Source organism: Heterocephalus glaber, unplaced genomic scaffold (assembly GCF_053883595.1).
Source record: "Heterocephalus glaber isolate CG9 unplaced genomic scaffold, H.glaber_assembly_v1.0 deba00001497, whole genome shotgun sequence".
Classification (NCBI taxonomy): domain Eukaryota; kingdom Metazoa; phylum Chordata; class Mammalia; order Rodentia; family Bathyergidae; genus Heterocephalus; species Heterocephalus glaber.
Genome location: NW_028258320.1, coordinates 6,436,284 through 6,442,874, shown reverse-complemented (window position 1 = coordinate 6,442,874; position 6,591 = coordinate 6,436,284).

The window sequence follows — 6,591 nt, the reverse complement described above, 5'->3', positions numbered from 1 at the left end:
TAATCCTTCCCAGTATCTAATAAATCTTGAGTAGGAAGCTTTTTTCCAAGTTGAGCTTAGTTCCTACATTTTTATTTAGACCTAGTTTCTTCCTTAATGAGGTAGGGAAAATTGTAATGTGTTTTTGTTTTTGATAATTTTTTTTCACTGATTATAAAAGAAATAAATGATCATGTGGAAATCTTAAAAATATATAAAGGTACTGGTAAAAACTCAGCCCTGCAATCTAGAGGTCAACCACTTTTTCTGGATATCTATTGCTAAATAAAAAATCATCCCTAAATTCTGTTGCTTTAACGACAATGATCATTATGATCTCTCGATTCTGGGGTTGGCTTGAAAAGCGAGGTGCTCACGCTTGGGGTCTCTGTGCTGCAGACAGAAAGCAGCCAGGCCTTCTTGGTTCACAAGTCTGACAAGAGATGTTGGCTGTCTGCTGAGACCTCCACTGAGGCTTTGCCTGGCCTTGTACACGTGGTTTTTTCATGTGCTTCCTCCTGACATGGTGTCTGTGTTCCTGATACAAGCACCTCAGAGAGACCAGGCAGGGCTATTCCACCCCCACTGACTCAGGGAGAGGAAGCCACCTCTCACTGGCAGAACCAAGGTCATAGAGTATGAAGAGCCTAGGGACTGGGAGATCTTGTGGGCCATACTAGGATAAAACATCTGCCACACTGCTACTTCTGTTTAACAGCTATTTCCTTCTTGTGCCTTTTCAGGGCACATGTATGTTAACATAGGTAGAATCAAACTATATGTGCAATTTTGGATCAGGCGTCCTAAAAATCTCACATTATGTCCTGAGCATTTCTGTTTATTAAAGTTTTAAAACACACACACACACAAATTGTATCCATTTAATGATGTCATGGTAGAAAAGATAGGAGCTGTTTAATAGCGACATAGTTATTAATGGCTTTACCCAAGCGGCTGCAGTAACAGAAAGCCAGAGATATTTGTTTGTTTTGTTCACTGCTATATGCCAAGCGCCTAGCACAGTGCCAGGCATGTGTAGACACCCAGTTACCACTGGCTTAATGGATGGTTGGATGGGTGGATGGGTGGATGGATGGATGGATGGACAGATGGATAAAATGATCTGAGCTGAGCCCCTCCCTCTTCTGTTTCTATCCTCCTGACAAGAAAGATGCCAAGTCCCTAACAGCACCACCAGGCTCCAAGATATCCAGGCAAGTCTGTTCCATGACTGTGAGGCAGGCTGGTGAATCCCAGGAAGGAAACTCTCTCATCCTTGGTGCAATTTATAAACCTTCTGTCACTCTGTAGCTTGAAACCTCCCAGGCCACTTTGCCCTTGGATGAGTTCAGATACCTGCTGTGTGGGCCTGGTTGGCTGCTGTCCCTGAGGTTCAGGAATCACCTCAGGGCTCCTTGCCTAGGAGCTGCTTCCACTCAGCTTGGCCTCCCACACAGCCCTCACCACCAGGATTTGTAGCCCAGATGGGGTAGGGATGCTGGGTGTGTCCAGAAACACAAAGCCTCCTAAAGCCTCCAGAAAACTCTGCCCACTTAGTCAGGAGGGCACACACCACCTGGCTAGGAGGGCTTTTCCAGGGTCCCCTCGCCAGCTCCCACTGCACACCCCAAACCAGGCCCAGCCTAGAGGTCACTGGAGAACCCAGGAGCGGGGGCGCCTGACGTGGGGAGTGGGGTCTGCCTCAGCCCCTTAAGACAAACTTGATCTTCTGCCTGTTTTAAAGACCGACTCTCTCCCTTGTTCTCCAGTCCAGGGTCCAGGGTCCTGCTCTGAATGGGCCTAGGAAACCTGGACTTCAGTCTGCTGCTAGCATGGAACAGAGTTCAGATGCAAAGCATCACATTGTAGCATATGAAATGGCTGTCTGAGAAGCTAAATATGGTTGCACTTTGGCAATGTCATGTGATTCAATTTCAGTCGTAAAAGGTGGATGCTTCTATCTGCTTCCACAGCCAGGTCAGACGAAGACGGGGCAGCCTGGAGCCTCCACTCTGCCTCTTGGGCCCCCAGGACTCCACTTCACATCCAGCGACCAGGAAAGTGACTCTAGGGCAGAAGGACAGGCATTGAGGCAGCAGCAGGCAGCTGTGGACCCAGATGAGACAAGCTTGTGTTTTCCCTGCCTCCCATCCTTGGGAGCAGCTGGGACTGCAGTCAGAATGAGAGGAAACCAGGCACCAGAGTGGGAAAGACATCAGTCAGAAAAACGCTATCCCACTCCTCCTGGGTCTTGGTGAAAGAAAAGGTGCCTGCAGTGGATAGAAACCTGAGTTATTTGATGACTGCGGAGCCAGGAGCATGGTTAAAAAGCCTCTGTGTTTGCTAAGCCCCAAGAGCTGCAAGCTACACTGGGGGGAGGGGTCTCACACACTACCCCTTCCCCAACAGTGCTGCAAAAGCCCAGGCAGAGGTCCCTTCCCTCCCCAATGTCAGGTGAAGGTCACTCACCACCAGCCCTCAGTGAACATGCTGTTCCCATTACTACCACCAGAGGGGAGTGCAAACTTAGACATAGAAGAAGGTGGGCTGAGATTCTCCACCCCAGCCTTCAGGAGGGGCCTCCACGGCCCCTGTGCCTGGGAGGCAGCCAGGAAGTTGGGAGCAGAGGGAGCCAAAAATATGAAAGATGGGGCACGAGGGCAGGAGCTACCCAGAGCGGCCCTGCCAGCTCCCGCACTTTCAGTGGTCTCACCTTTGGCACAGGTCAGACCCAGGTTACAGGGCAGGGGATCAGTACTGCGATAGATGTGCCAACCTCTGGACACCTGTCATCTCCCCTAAGCCTCCGCAAGGTGAACGCTATCAGAATACCCCAACACCATTTACAGGAGGGCCGTGCTGGGGAGGTATGCAGTGACCCATCCAGCTGCTGATGGTACAGCTGGGCTTTCAACCCAGGGTCCCAGACACACAGTGCCAGAGTGTGTGCTCCCCACTGTGCTCCCAGTACCACCCAGCCATCCTTGCTCTCCTCTCAGCCTGCTGGGGTGCCAGGAGTGGCTTGGTAGGGTCCCTGTGCCTGGAAGCACAAAACCCCTTCGAACTTGGATTTCAAAGTAACGTGAATCAACAAGTGAGGCTTCAGGTTCTATTTAGCACACGCAGCCTGTGAAACAGACACCAGAATCAGGGTCCTGTGGGCAGTTTGATCCCTGTTGTCCCAGGCCTCAGATGCAGAGGTTAAGTAACTTCCCCAGATCCCCAAGAATGCAGAGCATGGCTCATAACAGACACCTCTGAGCTCTGCTTTGGAGGCTGATTCTCTGTGTCTTCTTGGGGGGAGGGGTGTTGAGACAGGCAGGGTCTCCCTGTGTAGTCCAGCCTGGCCTTGAACTTACTATTTAGTCTACCTTGTTCTTCTCAGAGGCCTTTCCCACCTGCTCTCTGCTCAGACCCCACCAGCACTTCCTTCCAGCCTCCCAGGTCAGCCATCTCCATTCATCCTTTTACTCTCAGCTCCTATCATGTGCTCTGTGTATTAGTCAGCTAGTGCCATGGTAATGTTGTGTAACAAATGACCCCCAAACTCAGCAGCCTGTAACAAGCAGCACATAGTTTTTTCACTCATGAGTCCAGAGGCAGTTAACATAGATCTCCTTCAGCCTGAAGGTCAGCTGGACCTGGCCCCTGGGGACCGCAGGCTCAGGTTTGCACCCTAGGACCTGTGTCTTTGCCCTGGGGTTGGCAGCTCCCAAGGCATGGTCTCCTCGTGTCAGAGGGCATAGAAACAAGAGATGGAGTGAAAATACACAATGTCTCTTGAGACACCGTCCAACATTGTCACACCATCACTTCCTCCATATTCTTTTAGCCAAAGTGAGTCAAATGGGACACGCCACATTACAGAGGTGACAACATGCACCCCACACACAAAGCCATGCAGCATAGGGAGCATGCACAGCTGAGGACACTGATTTAATCCACTGACTCATCCTCTTCACAGTCCCTGAAGGACACCCAGGGTGGAGTGCCCCAGGGCTGCCGCCACTTGACAAGGCCCTTCCTTTTCTGTCTTCTCCAAGTCCCAGGCTGAGCTGTGGTCCGCTTCATGGTGACTGGACCCCTCTTGGTGACAACTGGCTCTACAGACAGAAAGGCCCACGGCCACCTAAGCCAGGGTCTTCAGGGCTCCCGAGCTCTGGAGGAAGACATGAACATGTTCTCCCCACACACTTTTATCTTCTCAAATTCCTATCCTGCTCATTCGTGTCCCAGAAAGACTCCGAACTGCATGTGCCGATCTCTGGATGAAATGAGCCTTTCACATTTCCAGATGTTCCTTGCTCAGCGAAACAGGATTCTGATTTAGGGAAAGGGGAAGGACAGAAAAAAGGCAGAACTGCTTGCTTGACACATCTTTTTTTAACAGACACTCTTTTAAACCTACATAATTAGGAAGAAATCTGTCAGAGCAGATGAAGAGGAAAATTTAGAAACCATCACTGGTATGGGCAGCGTCCTTTAAAAATGGCTTTGATGGACTCTGAGACCCCCCTGCTCCCCCCACCGCCTGCAGTAAGCAGGACCAAGGAAGTGGAAGGACTCCACTTGTCACTGTGCCCTGCGGGAGAGGTTAACTATGCAGTCACCGCATCATATCAGAAGTCTGTGACCATATATGAGGTCCCTGGAAGGGACAGAGTCACAGAAACAGAGGGGAGGCTGGGCCAGGGGAGGAGAGGGGAGCTCATGTTTAACAGGCGCAGGGTGTAGTTTGGGGAGATGAAAAAGTCCTAGAGATGGACAGTGGTGATGGTTACACAGTGATGTGGATGTATACTTTTAAATGGTGAAGACAGTAAATATTATGTTGTACATAATTATAGGCAAATAATTTTCATTTTAAAGATCATGACCACTTAGAAATCCATCCCACTCTCCCCCAGTGTGCACAGTTCCACGTCTGTTCTACTCCAGAGGAAGGTTTTAAAGAGCAAGGAAGTAAATATGAAAATAAGGGAGGGAAACAGTGCTACAGGGAAGACAAGACAGACAAGGAGAAGGGAGGAGGGAGAGGCCAGGCCAGGACACTGTGTGCAGCAGACCAGGCTATGGATTTCTTTCTCTCCCAGAAGAACATGAAGGAGGGCCGGGGATTTAGCTCAGTGGCACTGCACATGCCTCGCAAGTGCAAGGTCCTGAGTTTGATTTCCGGTACCAAAAAGAAAAAACAAACAAACAACAACAAACATCAGGGACCAATTTCATACTTTTATTTTTGCAAGGAGAAGTTAGATTAAAATTGAAGTACTTACTATAGGGCATAAAATATTTACAGCTCAGGAGCCAGGGATTTAGCGCAATGGCACCATGCCTGCTTTGCAAGCGCAAGGTCCTGAGTTCAATCCCTGGTACCAAAAAATAAAATAAATAGGGCCGGAGATTTAGCTCGGTGGTTTCACTGCCTGCTGCGCAAGTGTAAGGACCCAAGTTCAATTCCCAGTACCAAAAAAAATAAAATAAAATAAATAAAATATTTACAGCTCAATATATTCATGTGTTATGTCAAAGAAGACAGTGTTAACTCATTCAGGACAAATAGAAGACTTCTCATTTATAAGTAAAATTTCATTTCAGCAAAATTCAAGGGCTTTCATTTGGGTACTTTATTCTATCTTAGAATCTCTTTAAACATCTGGTCGCAAAGGTTTTTGTTTTGATTTTGGGGATTGGTTTTGTTTTGAGACAAGGTTTCACTATGTACTTCGGGCTGGCCTCAAACTCCTGCCTCAGCCTCCCGAGGGTTGGGATGAGACGCATGTGCCACTACGCTGGGCTTGTTTTGTTTTAGTGGGTGTTGTTCTTGTTGTTGTTGTTGTTTGGTCACAATGCTTTGCGTGAAAAACAGGTATACTGAATCTTTGTAAAAATCAAATGGATATGTTCACATATGCGTATCGTACAGATGTGTGTATGTACAGAATGCATCTCTGTGTACACACACACACGAGTGTATATACAGTGCCTTCCTTTATATGAAAAAAAGCAATTTTCCTTAAAATCATTATTTTATTAAAAGAATTTTAATTTATTTTATCTTATTAATTTGATTTTATTAAAATAAAAATCATAGGGCCAGGGATGTAGCTCAGTGGCGCCCTGACTGCTTGGCAAGCGCAAGGCCCTGAGTTCGATTCCTGGTACCGAAATAAATAAATAATAAAAAATAAATAAAAATCAGAGTCAATTTCTTTTAAAGTTCAGGACCATATGCTGCTGGATTTCGGCACTGACCTAGAGCTTGGCCAAAATCAAGCCCAAGTCTTGGCTCTAGAACACTGGAGAGACATGGAAAGGGTTTGCGGTGAAAGGCTGGAAATTAGCCTCAGATCGCACTGGGGGAAGATGCTCTCGTGTCTGAATGGCCTCTGCCTTTTCTTGATTCCCCCTCTGCCCCTCTACCCACCTGCCCTCTTCCTGACTCTCCCTGAGGTCACACTGAGGAGAAGACGGTGACAAGTGTTTCCCAGCCTGCAAAGTGATTGATTACTGGCTGTTTTTCTGGTCCCCAAGTGCCATCTAATGCCTTCAATATATCATTCCCTCCGGTCCCCCACTTAGGAAGGGTAATGTCACTATCCACAGAACTGG